This window comes from Panthera pardus, unplaced genomic scaffold (assembly GCF_024362965.1).
Source record: "Panthera pardus isolate Hobbes unplaced genomic scaffold, ASM2436296v1 HiC_scaffold_21, whole genome shotgun sequence".
NCBI classification, from domain to species: Eukaryota; Metazoa; Chordata; class Mammalia; order Carnivora; family Felidae; genus Panthera; species Panthera pardus.
The window spans coordinates 18,449,848-18,464,346 of NW_026526777.1; the positions used below are offsets into that span (position 1 = coordinate 18,449,848).

At 37.9% G+C, this 14,499-nt stretch overlaps 1 long non-coding RNA gene across 1 annotated transcript in view; it reads left to right on the forward strand.

Annotated features, from left to right (window-relative positions):
* The window catches only part of LOC109276694 (uncharacterized), a 54,314-nt gene extending 40,094 nt beyond the window's left edge, over positions 1–14,220 (forward strand). The window contains exon 3 of the long non-coding RNA XR_002084797.2: positions 13,136–14,220. This is a non-coding gene — a long non-coding RNA (uncharacterized LOC109276694). The remainder of the gene's footprint in view (positions 1–13,135) is intronic.
* Positions 14,221–14,499: the final 279 nt, after the last annotated feature.

Genomic DNA, 14,499 nt, shown 5'->3' on the forward strand with positions numbered 1-14,499 from the left:
TTTCCCCTACTAATATTTGGCTTCATCTATAAAATATCAATATGGGTCTGTTTCTGAGCACTGTATTTTATTCCATTTCTCTGGGGACAGAATAACACAAAGTTAATTGTTATGGTCTAGTTGCATTTTTAAAAATCTGTCCTGGGGGGGTTCCGGAAGATGGCGGCGTAGGAGGACGCGGGGCTCACAGCGTGTCCTGCCGATCACTTAGATTCCACCTACACCTGCCTAAAGAACCCAGAAAACCGCCAGAGGATTAGCAGAAGGGAGTCTCCGGAGTCAAGCGCAGACCAGAGGCCCACGGAAGAGGGTAGGAAGGGCGGCGAGGCGGTGCGCGCTCCACGGACTGGCGGGAGGGAGCCGGGGCGGAGGGGCGGCTCGCCGGCCAAGCAGAGCCCCCGAGTCTGGCTGGCAAAAGCGGAGGGGCCGGACGGACTGTGTTCCGACAGCAAGCGCGACTTAGCGTCTGGGAGGTCAGAAGTTAACAGCTCTGCTCGGAAAGCGGGAAGGCTGGAGGACAAAGGGAGGGAGAGCTGCTGAGCCCCCGGACGGCAGAGCTCAGCTTGGCGGGGAACAAAGGCGCTCACCAGCGCCATCTCCCCCGCCCATCCCCCAGCCAAAATCCCAAAGGGAACCAGTTCCTGCCAGGGAACTTGCTCGCTCCGCGCAAACACCCAACTCTGTGCTTCTGCGGAGCCAAACCTCCGGCAGCGGATCTGACTCCCTCCCGCTGCCACAGGGCTCCTCCTGAAGTGGATCACCTAAGGAGAAGCGAGCTAAGCCTGCCCCTCCAGCCCCCGTGCACCTTGCCTACCCACCCCAGCTAATACGCCAGATCCCCAGCAACACAAGCCTGGCAGTGTGCAAGTAGCCCAGACGGGACACGCCACCCCACAGTGAATCCCGCCCCTAGGAGAGGGGAAGAGAAGGCACACACCAGTCAGACTGTGGCCCCAGCAGTGGGCTGGGGGCAGACATCGGGTCGGACTGCGGCCCCGCCCACTAACTCCAGTTATACACCACAGCACAGGGGAAGTGCACTGCAGGTCCTCACCACGCCAGGGACTCTCCAAAATGACCAAACGGAAGAATTCCCCTCAGAAGAATCTCCAGGAAATAACAACAGCTAATGAACTGATCAAAAAGGATTTAAATAATATAACAGAAAGTGAATTTAGAATAATAGTCATAAAATTAATCGCTGGGCTTGAAAACAGTATACAGGACAGCAGAGAATCTCTTGCCACAAAGATCGAGGGACTAAGGAACAGTCACGAGGAGTTGAAAAACGCTTTAAACGAATTGCAAAACAAAATGGAATCCACGATGGCTCGGCTTGAAGAGGCAGAGGAGAGAATAGGTGAACTAGAAGATAAAGTTATGGAGAAAGAGGAAGCTGAAAGAAAGATAAAAAAATCCAGGAGTATGAGGGGAAAATTAGAGAACTAAGTGATACACTAAAAAAAAATAATATACGCATAATTGGTATCCCAGAGGAGGAAGAGAGAGGGAAGGGTGCTGAAGGGGTACTTGAACAAATTATAGCTGAGAACTTCCCTGAACTGGGGAAGGAAAAAGGCATTGAAATCCAAGAGGCACAGAGAACTCCCTTCAGACGTAACTTGAATCGATCTTCTGCACGACATATCATAGTGAAACTGGCAAAATACAAGGATAAAGAGAAAATTCTGAAAGCAGCAAGGGATAAACGTGCCCTCACATATAAAGGGAGACCTATAAGACTCGTGACTGATCTCTCCTTTGAAACTTGGCAGGCCAGAAAGGCTTGGCACGATATCTACAGTGTGCTAAACAGAAAAAATATGCAGCCGAGAATCCTTTATCCAGCAAGTCTGTCATTTAGAATAGAAGGAGAGATAAAGGTCTTCCCAAACAAACAAAAACTGAAGGAATTTGTCACCACGAAACCAGCCCTACAAGAGATCCTAAGGGGGATCCTGTGAGACAAAGTACCAGAGACATCACTACAAGCATAAAACATACAGACATCACAATGACTCTAAACCCATATCTTTCTATAATAACACTGAATGTAAATGGATTAAATGCGCCAACTAAAAGACATAGGGTATCAGAATGGATAAAAAAACAAGACCCATCTATTTGCTGTCTACAAGAGACTCATTTTAGATCTGAGGACACCTTTAGATTGAGAGTGAGGGGATGGAGAACTATTTATCATGCTCCTGGAAGCCAAAAGAAAGCTGGAGTAGCCATACTTATATCAGACAAACTAGACTTTAAATTAAAGGCTGTAACAAGAGATGAAGAAGGGCATTATATAATAATCACAGGGTCTATCCACCAGGAAGATCTAACTATTATAAATGTCTATGCGCCAAATACCCGAGCCCCCAGATATATAAAACAATTACTCATAAACATAAGCAACCTTATTGATAAGAATGTGGTCATTGCAGGGGACTTTAACACCCCACTTACAGAAATGGATAGATCATCTAGACACACAGTCAATAAAGAAACAAGGGCCCTGAATGATACATTGGATCAGATGGACTTGACAGATATATTTAGAACTCTGCATCCCAAAGCAACAGAATATACTTTCTTCTCGAGTGCACATGGAACATTCTCCAAGATAGATCATATACTGGGTCACAAAACAGCCCTTCATAAGTTTACAAGAATTGAAATTATACCATGCATACTTTCAGACCACAATGCTATGAAGCTTGAAATCAACCACAGGAAAGAGTCTGGAAAACCTCCAAAAGCATGGAGGTTAAAGAACACCCTACTAACGAATGAGTGGGTCAACCAGGCAATTAGAGAAGAAATTAAAACATATATGGAAACAAACGAAAATGAAAATACAACAATCCAAACGCTTTGGGATGCAGCGAAGGCAGTCCTGAGAGGAAAATACATTGCAATCCAGGCCTATCTCAAGAAACAAGAAAAATCCCAAATACAAAATCTAACAGCACACCTAAAGGAAATAGAAGCAGAACAGCAAAGGCAGCCTAAACCCAGCAGAAGAAGAGAAATAATAAAGATCAGAGCAGAAATAAACAATATAGAATCTAAAAAAACTGTAGAGCAGATCAACGAAACCAAGAGTTGGTTTTTTGAAAAAATAAACAAAATTGACAAACCTCTAGCCAGGCTTCTCAAAAAGAAAAGGGAGATGACCCAAATAGATAAAATCATGAATGAAAATGGAATGATTACAACCAATCCCTCAGAGATACAAACAATTATCAGGGAATACTATGAAAAATTATATGCCAGCAAATTGGACAACCTGGAAGAAATGGACAAATTTCTAAACACCCACACTCTTCCAAAACTCAATCAGGAGGAAATAGAAAGCTTGAACAGACCCATAACCAGCGAAGAAATTGAATCGGTTATCAAAAATCTCCCAACAAATAAGAGTCCAGGACCAGACGGCTTCCCAGGGGAGTTCTACCAGACATTTAAAGCAGAGATAATACCTATCCTTCTCAAGCTATTCCAAGAAATAGAAAGGGAAGGAAAACTTCCAGACTCATTCTATGAAGCCAGTATTACTTTGATTCCCAAACCAGACAGAGACCCAGTAAAAAAAGAGAACTACAGGCCAATATCCCTGATGAATATGGATGCAAAAATTCTTAATAAGATACTAGCAAATCGAATTCAACAGCATATAAAAAGAATTATTCACCATGATCAAGTGGGATTCATTCCTGGGATGCAGGGCTGGTTCAACATTCGCAAATCGATCAACGTGATACATCACATTAACAAAAAAAAAGAGAAGAACCATATGATCCTGTCAATCGATGCAGAAAAGGCCTTTGACAAAATCCAGCACCCTTTCTTAATAAAAACCCTTGAGAAAGTCGGGATAGAAGGAACATACTTAAAGATCATAAAGGCCATTTATGAAAAGCCCACAGCTAACATCATCCTCAACGGGGAAAAACTGAGAGCTTTTTCCCTGAGATCAGGAACACGACAGGGATGCCCACTGTCACCGCTGCTGTTTAATATAGTGCTGGAAGTTCTAGCATCAGCAATCAGACAACAAAAGGAAATCAAAGGCATCAAAATTGGCAAAGATGAAGTCAAGCTTTCGCTTTTTGCAGATGACATGATATTATACATGGAAAATCCGATAGACTCCACCAAAAGTCTGCTAGAACTGATACATGAATTCAGCAAAGTTGCAGGATACAAAATCAATGTGCATAAATCAGTTGCATTCTTATACACTAACAATGAAGCAACAGAAAGACAAATGAAGAAACTGATCCCATTCACAATTGCACCAAGAAGCATAAAATACCTAGGAATAAATCTAACCAAAGATGTAAAAGATCTGTATGCTGAAAACTATAGAAAGCTTATGCAGGTAATTGAAGAAGATATAAAGAAATGGAAAGACATTCCCTGCTCATGGATTGGAAGAATAAATATTGTCAAAATGTCAATACTACCCAAAGCTATCTACACATTCAATGCAATCCCAATCAAAATTGCACCAGCATTCTTCTCGAAACTAGAACAAGCAATCCTAAAATTCATATGGAACCACAAAAGGCCCCGAATAGCCAAAGTAATTTTGAAGAAGAAGACCAAAGCAGGAGGCATCACAATCCCAGACTTTAGCCTCTACTACAAAGCTGTCATCATCAAGACAGCATGGTATTGGCATAAAAACAGACACATAGACCAATGGAATAGAATAGAAACCCCAGAACTAGACCCACAAACGTATGGCCAACTCATCTTTGACAAAGCAGGAAAGAACATCCAATGGAAAAAAGACAGTCTCTTTAACAAATGGTGCTGGGAGAACTGGACAGCAACATGCAGAAGGTTGAAACTAGACCACTTTCTCACACCATTCACAAAAATAAACTCAAAATGGATAAAGGACCTGAATGTGAGACAGGAAACCATCAAAACCTTAGAGGAGAAAGCAGGAAAAGACCTCTCTGACCTCAGCCGTAGCAATCTCTTACTCGGCACATCCCCAAAGGCAAGGGAATTAAAAGCAAAAGTGAATTACTGGGACCTTATGAAGATAAAAAGCTTCTGCACAGCAAAGGAAACAACCAACAAAACTAAAAGGCAACCAACGGAATGGGAAAAGATATTTGCAAATGACACATCGGACAAAGGGCTAGTATCCAAAATCTATAAAGAGCTCATCAAACTCCACACCCGAAAAACAAATAACCCAGTGAAGAAATGGGCAGAAAACATGAACAGACACTTCTCTAAAGAAGACATCCGGATGGCCAACAGGCACATGAAAAGATGTTCAACGTCGCTCCTTATCAGGGAAATACAAATCAAAACCACACTCAGATACCACCTCACGCCAGTCAGAGTGGCCAAAATGAAGAATTCAGGAGACTATAGATGCTGGAGAGGATGTGGAGAAACAGGAACCCTCTTGCACTGTTGGTGGGAATGCAAATTGGTGCAGCCGCTCTGGAAAGCAGTGTGGAGGTTCCTCAGAAAATTAAAAATAGACCTACCCTATGACCCAGCAATAGCACTGCTAGGAATTTATCCAAGGGATACAGGAGTACTGATGCATAGGGGCACCTGTACCCCAATGTTTATAGCGGCACTCTCAACAATAGCCAAATTATGGAAAGAGCCTAAATGTCCATCAACTGATGAATGGATAAAGAAATTGTGGTTTATATACACAATGGAATACTACGTGGCAATGAGAAAAAATGAAATATGGCCTTTTGTAGCAACATGGATGGAACTGGAGAGTGTGATGCTAAGTGATATAAGCCATACAGAGAAAGACAGATACCATATGGTTTCACTCTTATGTGGATCCTGAGAAACATAACAGAAACCCATGGGGGAGGGGAAGGAAAAAAAAAAAAAAAAAAAGAGGTTAGAGTGGGAGAGAGCCAAAGCATAAGAGACTGTTAAAAACTGAGAACAAACTGAGGGTTGATGGGGGGTGGGAGGGAGGGCAGGGTGGGAGGGAGGGCAGGGTGGGTGATGGGTATTGAGGAGGGCACCTTTTGGGATGAGCACTGGGTGTTATATGGAAACCAATTTGACAGTAAATTTCATATATTAAAAAATAAAAAATAAAAAAAAATAAAATAAAATAAAACACACACAAAAAAAAAAAAAAAAAAAAAATCTGTCCTAATAAGCCCTTCTTTAAATAAAACGTACTTAGGTATTTCACCTTTAATCTTTCATGAAATCTTTATTTTTCGAATGACCTTGCTGAAATTTGCATTGACATTGCAGTGATTTTATAAATCATTTGGATAAAAAGACAATTTTACGGGGACGAATTTTGTCTCTGCATTTATTATACTTTAGATTTTTATTCTTTTGCATTCGGGGTAGGTTATTTCCTAGAAACATGGTTTTTGTTGCTGTAAGTCTTATTATGTTTTTTAGTTGACAAACACCATTCTAGAAAGACATTGTTAATTGCGTAAGTTGATAGTGTACTTCATCACCTTCCTAACCTTTTGTTACTGCTGCTGCTACTACAGCAGCCCCAAATTCCTGCACCCAATTGGCCCTCTGGAGTATTGAAACTAAATTTTAATGAAGGCCATGAAAAAGAATTGGTAGCTTATCTGAACAGCACAAACTCTGCGAATGCAAGCTTCCACCTGTGTCTTTCAACCCCTTTACAAATTTTCGCTGTCATATATGTTTAATGCATCCCTAACTCCCTGTACTTCAAGATGGGCTTCTTAGAATGTGGCAAAAGTGAAACTAAAACCTCATCGTGTCACTACACCAGGGCTGGCGTTTCCTCCAGCTCAGTGTCCTCTTACTCATCATTTAACCTCTACTCTGTGTAGCATTTATCCAATGGACAACTCTTCACCCCAGTCCATAATTAATTGACTTGTTAGCCTTGATAAAATGACAGTCTTTAATTAACCATGATTTACAATGTACTTTTTAAAAATGCTGATGAAAAACAAACATTTTTGAATGCACACTATGGTCACACATTTTGCTGAGTACATTAAATGCAGTGGTTTCAGTTCACCTTATAAAAAGCTTAAATATTGTTGCAGACTCCTGGTTAAAAATCAAATAGACTGATTTTTGAGCTCTTAATAGACTTTAAGTGGCAACCTTCCATTTTCTTAGCAATCAGTAATTTGTATCCATCACCAAATTAAATTTATTTATTCTCTCTTACTAGCTTGCTTTACTGTAATGGAAATACTTTTTTTTCTTAGTAAGTCTTCTTTTAGTATCAATGGTCAGTAGTTTATATCATAATAAATACATCGATATTTTCAAATTACGCAGCCTTTAGGAATGCACTAGATTGTTGAGATATGCATAGGCCATGTCAACTGATTGAACTCATTAAGAGGAAAGAAATCTGAAGCATTGAATAGTCTTTAGAACAGAATATGATCATTATATTAAATTTCAAGATATGAGTTTACTTATTATTTAATTTTATCTGCACTATTAAATCTTGTTTGAACATGAAAAAAATGAATCAGTTATTTAAATTAGAAAGAGAAAGTGCACAAATATTCCTGAGGAAGCTTATGCTTGCAGTCCTAAGCTTTCTGTTGGCAAAGGCCCCAAAGCTACAGCTATAGGAAAAAAAAAACCACAATGGTAAAAAAAAAAAAAAAAAAAATCACCATTAGGGCACCTGGGTTGCTCAGTCTGTTAAGTGTCTGACTTTGGCTTACATCATGATCTCACATTTTGTGAGTTCGAGCCCCGTGTTGGGCTCTGGGCTGGCAGCTCAGAGACAGGAGCCTGCTTTAGAATCTGTGTCTCCCTCTCTCTCTGCCCCTCCCCGCTCATGCTCTCTCTGTCTCAAAAATAAATGAACATTAAAAATAAGTAAATAAATAAATAAATCACCAGAAATACCAACTAAAGAAAAATATGAATTATTGTATGATTATTTAGATTATTGATTCACTGTAAAACTGTAGTCTTAAAATAATTCAGATTGCAACCAAATGGAAAGATTTCAAAGGAGTCTAAATAATAAACTTGGACAGTATAACCAAAAAAGTTAATTTTCATTTGTGTTTTCATTCACAACTTTTCTACTAGCTTCTCCACCATATTCATTTTTAATGAAGAGATCAGTTATTTTTAATGAAGAGATTGGTTATTTATTTCAGTCTTTGTATATATTCAGTCTCTATCAAAACTTTTGATTAGATTCTTCACTTGATCTTAGCCAAAAGGCCAAGAAGCGATAAAACTTTTGATTAGATTCTTGACAGTTGAGAGTCTTGTGAGCATAGAGAGGGATATTTACTATTACTTATACATTCTATATTTCTTTATAAGTATTATAAATATGTTAACAAGTGTTTTGCATATTTAACCTTTAGTTATGCAACAATGGATAAAAATCAGTAAAACTAAAACAAACTGAAAAAAATAATAGTTGCTGACTAAAAATAATTAAAAGCCATCTGGAGCTTTAATATATAATTACAAAGTTAACATAGCTTTAAAAAAATTTTTTTAATGTTTATTTATTTTTGAAGGAGAGAGAAACAGAGTGTGAGTGGGGGAGGGACAGAGAAAGAGGGAGACACAGAATCCGAAGCAGGCTCCATGCTCCGAGCCGTCAGCACAGAGCCCGACGCGTGGCTCGAACTCACAGACTGTGAGATCATGACCTGAGTTGAAGTCGGACGCTCGACCGACTGAGCCACCCCGAGAATCCCTACATGGCTTTTTAGAAGAATAGTTCACACATATTAAATAGCAGATAAAGGATAAAAAATATCATAGTATTCATTATAACACATTTGTGTGAAAATAATATCAAAGATCTAACTTCTTCACTATCTCCATATGTTCTAATAGGCTCTCAGAATTCAGTATATTAACACATATTTATTTCTCTATTTTCTGGATGATATTAGCATTATCAGTCCCGAGAAAATAAAACAAAACAAAACAAACAAAACGAAACAAAGTGAAATAAAACAAACCCAACTACTCCCACTTCATCCCATGTTTTAAGTTATGGGTTACTAACTGATTCCTGGGGAAGATGTGACACTTGCTAGCAAACATAAGTCTATCCTAGTCAGCAGACCAGCTTGCTAGAGTTAAATGCTCTGGGGGCCCTGGGTGGCTCAGTCAGTTAAGCAGCTGACTTTGGCTCAGGTCATGATCTCACAGTTCATGAATTTGTAAACCAGGCATCAGGCTCCCTGCTGTTAGCACAGAGCCCACTCTGTCCCTCCCCTGCTCACTCTCTCAGAAATGAAAAAAACATTAAGTATATGTATTTTTATACCAATGGGTTTTTTTTTCAAGCTCATAGCTTCTACAAAAGTGTAATTCTCTGGAAACTTGTTCTTTTTTATTGTCTCCTTTTAGCTTTGCTTTCCAGACATCACCTGGTCAATTGGCCTGTCACTTTTTTCATATTGACCCGGTAGTTAGTACTATTGATAAACTGTACTGATTTAGGTAAAGCACATTCTAATTGACAGCATAATTATGAAATTTTATTTCCTAGGTCACAATACATTATGTCGACAGAGCCAGCTTCCCCATTTAGAACATTCTGCTAATCCATAATTTCTGGAAAACACGGTTTGACCCCCTTCCCTTTGTTTTTATTTTTGTTACAGGGTTTAAAGCTCACAGAAAAAAAAAAAAAAAAAATGTCCGCAAATTATTTACTACCTTTGTCTTTAACAGATGGGCCCGAATTCTCCTCCTCTTAAGTGTAGCAAAACTTACAGGCTTGTTCCTAACAACTTGAATAAAGTGAAAGTGGTGGTGTGTGCCTTTGGAGGCGGGGTTATAACTAGGCCCTGCGGCTACCATGCTGATCGCTTTATCTCTTGCTCTCTTTGGAGGAAGCTCACTTTGGGGAAAACCAAGAATCAGAAGCAACTGAGAAGGTCTCCAGTCTAACAGCCCTCGGGAATGGAAGCCTGCCAACACCCATGTGGATTAGCTCAGAAGCAGATCTTCAGTGAGACAAACCTTGAGGCGACTACAAACTAGGGATGAACAGAACTACCCTCAGAAGCCACACCTAGATTCTGGCTCCTTTGAAACTGAAATAATAAATGTCATTGTTAAGCTGTTGAATTTGGGGGTAATTTTCACACGGCAAGAGATAACAATTACAATGACATTGGTATTGATGAATACGTAAGACTGTTATGACCATGGATATACCTGCTAGTTCTTCCTGTTTGGGTGCTATTTCCCACCTTTGCTAGAGTTCACCTTGAAAAGAAAATATAAAACATATTGTATATCATGTATTTTATCTAGTGTGTGATATTACATACTTTTATATATTATACAATTTTAGTGTATATGATATCTTATATTTTATAAATATGAATTATATTTTGTCCTTTCCATGTATTTGCATTATGAGGTAGTCGTGCCTTTTGATGGATTCAACATATTATTATTATTTTTTCTGATGCCCAAATTACTACAATTTTGCCAAAAGAAAGCTGAATTATTTTTGGTCTTTTAGCAATAACCCAAATGTTGATAATTTTATTCTTCTGACTTGAAATCACTAAAAACTTCTAGCAACAGGTGTTTCAAATGCATCCTATCTTATTATTATTATTATTATTATTATTATTATTATTATTATTCTTTTTGAGGAGGGGGGCTATGTATATGAAAAGGTATATATGCTTCAAAGCTGTATTGCTTTGATTCCTCTCAGGCCATAGTCCAGACACCTGCCTGTCTCTTTCCTTCTCCTCAGTCCAAGCTGCAAAATTTGGCCTCCACTGAAAGACTGTCATGGCTTTCCTATCTTTAAAGACCCCTCTCATCAGCAATTTCAATTCTCTTTTCTTACGGTGCTTACGTAACCATATGTGAGATTAATTATATAAATTACTTGTACCTTTTTGTATCTTGGAGTTTGAAAATACATCTTTTAAAAATTTTGATCTTTGAAAAAATGTATTATATTTTTTTCCCAATAGGTAAATCAATTTAAACTAGGAAGCAAATGTTTTTTACTCTCTCTCTAAAGTTGTCTAACAACAAAGTGGATGATTAGTTCATCGCTGAGACTAGTTGCAATTCTAGCTATTATTATTTAACATTAAGAAAATTCCCTAAATCATTTCCTAATTTCCTGGCCTAAGCTGAAAATAACAATAGCTAAGCTTTACTGAGGACAAACGATGTGCCCTGTACAGCACCGTATGCCTTTTGTGTAGTCTTATTTAATCCTCAAGATTACCCTATGAGGCTGCCACCAGGCTTAGCCTCATTTTAGACTGAAGGGAGTAAATCAGAGGGAGATGGAGTTTCTGGCCCAAGGTCACAGAGTCAGGGCACAGTCAGACTTTGAAGTTAAACAGTTGGAATTCTTAAATTCATGACCTTGACTACAATGCTATACTAGTTGTCTACCACAAGATTTCTGGAAAAATCTATTTCATGAGTGTAACATAAAATTTGTGACACACTTTGACAGGCACATTTTTAATTTATTATTCCTGTAGAAATCTAATTCATCTAGAAATAAAGCACTTACAGAAATTTCAAGTAAAGAGAAAGTTTTTGTAATTCAACTATGCAGAAAAAAATCTTCAAACTTGGACTATACTTATACTATACTAAATGCTTATGAGGGAAAAATTAATATGCTTCTTAGTAGTAGGATGATGCTAGGAAAAGAGGTCCCAATTGACTGGCTGCGTCAACATGAAGACAACATGGTTGGGGGATTTTTATTCTTATTTTTATCCGTAGCTTCTTAAAATTAAACTTATCTATGTATTTGCCTTGTTTATTATTCACATTTTGTATAAAGTAACAGCTGTATAAAATGTGTGTGTGTGTGTAAATATGTGTAACGTGTTTCAAAAAGTATCAATATTGCAGCCTAGAAAATACGAATTAGTTTAACCAAAAGATCACTGTGATTTGAGTATAAGTTTCTAAGAACAATCTTAATTCAAATTTTGGAATGATCTCTTGGCTGATACTTGTTTAGCCCACATGAAAGAATACATTAAACTTGAAAGCACAAGATATTTTGTTTGTCCTCACATAATATTACTCTAAATTTTAAGAGGTTTATAAATTATGTTGCCCTTTCAATATTATTATTTTCAAAATACATTAGACTGTCAGTTCTACAAAGTTGGGTTACAAGTGTTAGAAGTAATTTTTTTTATTTAATTAACTTCTCTGTTTTCTTATCTTTCTGTCTTTTTACTCCTTTTCCTGAACTAAAAAGAGCCTTCATCAGGAGTTTGATAGGAAGAATATAGGGCTTAATACATTTCAATTTTATCTTTGAAATGCAAAACATAAAGGTAAAAATGAATAATTCAGTGAATTATTTACTTGTCTTGAAGATATCTAGTTATTTACATTCACTTGGCCTTAGTTTAGTCATCCACTAGAAACTTCCAGAAAAGGGACTTGGAAACAGAAAAGATAATTTCTTTCTTCTCTCTCTGTCTTTCTTTTTCTCTTCCCTCCCTCCATTCTCTTTCTCTAGTCCTTACTATCATTTCCCTGTCCTCTCTATAGTTTGGTAAAGATATTGCTTTCCACTTATGTAAGGAGTTAATCATCTCTTTTTGATGATTTTAATCAAAAGAGACTTGCTTGGGACGCCTGGGTGGCTCATTTCGTAGAGCCGACTTTGGCTCAGGTCATGATCTCACGGTTTGTGAGTTTGAGCCCCACATCGGGGTCTGTGCTGATGGCTCAGATCCTGGAGCCTGCTTTGGATTCTGTTTCTCCCTCTCTCCCTGCCCCTTCCCTGCTAGTGCTCTGTCTCTCTCTCTCAAAAATAAATAAACATTAAAAGAGAAAGAGAGAGACATGCTTAACAGAAGGAAATAAAAGAGCTGGTGGACAAAGTCCCATGGCATTTGCATATTTTAAAAATTATTATAATTTTTTTAAATATTGTATTAGATTTTCAAAACCTACAATACTTCTGTATCCAAAGGCAAGTCATAGAATCCAAAGACAAAGGCATCTGGATACTGTTTTTTAAATTGTCTTATTCGTGACCATCCTGTTATGGTTTAATAAACTGAAGCAAATTTTGCATCAATCCCACATGCACATTAGAAATGACTAATGAGGACATTTTTTGTTTGTTTGTTTGAATTTATAGAAACCACACTTAAGGCAAAAAGACATCATCTCCAGTCTCAAGAGCAGCAAAAGAAAATCTTTAAAAACATTTCCTTGTGAACCTGCTGCATCTACTTTCTCCACCAGTCTTGGCTCACCTGTCGTGGGATGATTTCATTCTACCTGGAGGAGGTGTTCTGATTAGCCATCCATGGTTTGAGAAAGCTCCATCCTCCTGCTGGATATGAAGGTTCTCCTCTTATGCACATCCACCTTCACACTGAAAATTCCTTGTAAGGTATCCATTTTACCTTTTTCATATTATACATGAATCCTACTATAATTTTCTTTTGAGTTTCTTTTTTTGATGTAAACCAAGATTTACTAACGTGCAAAATGTATATCAGCCAACTCTTGTATATAAAGATGTGTGTTATTTCGTGTATTGTACCCATATCTATGACAACATAGTCATAGAAATTCATATTATAACAAAGACAATTATCTCTGGAATCTGGCCCCCTTCTGTTCATTTCTATTGTAAGCTCTTAGTTCAATTTTTTTTCTTGTCTAAATAATCATAAAAAATGATTCTAACTATTTTCCGTATTGTGTATATTTCCTTACTGTAATGCCTAGGGAACTTCTTGAAAGTCTGCTCAAATAATGGCAAGTTTCCACCATACTTTAGAGGGAGACAAAACCCTTTGGCCTAATAGGTGCATGATATTTGTCTACATTTGATATAACAAGCTTCTCTACATTTATGAAGCAACCTAAATTGCTGAATAACCTGGGGTTATGCTACTAATTGCTTCCACCATCATGCCTTTCTTCATGCTTTTCTCCAAAGAAATCATTGATGTCACATTTAGTCATTTCCTTACCTCCACATTTTCAAATACTGTATATTCTAAAAAGGTAATGACACCCCCCCCCTCTATGAAGTTCCCCTAAGTAACTAGAATTGCTCTCTTCATCAGTGCTCTGATAGTACTTAATTTATAGCTCTCTAAAGCCCCTCATCACTTTTTACTGTCTTTGAGTTATTTGTGTTCATGTTTTACTTCTCCCAATAGACACATATTTGAGAACCAGAATAATTTATTTATGATTGAATCACCCACAGAGCACAGTGCAACATCTTATACAGAGTGAGATCTTTGTAACCTTTTTTTTTCTTTGAGGGGAGGTGGCATTAATGGATTATGCTTAATATATCCAGCCTAAAGTAAGATAATTAAAGTAGAGAAGTAAAGAAGAAGAAAAGTAGTTCAAGAAAAAACTGTTCAACATTTCAAAAATAGCTTAAAGGCCATATAACAACTGATGAACATTTCATTTAGCAATTTTTAGTTCATTTATTGATATATCTAGAAGTCTAAATACAGTGGACAGGACATC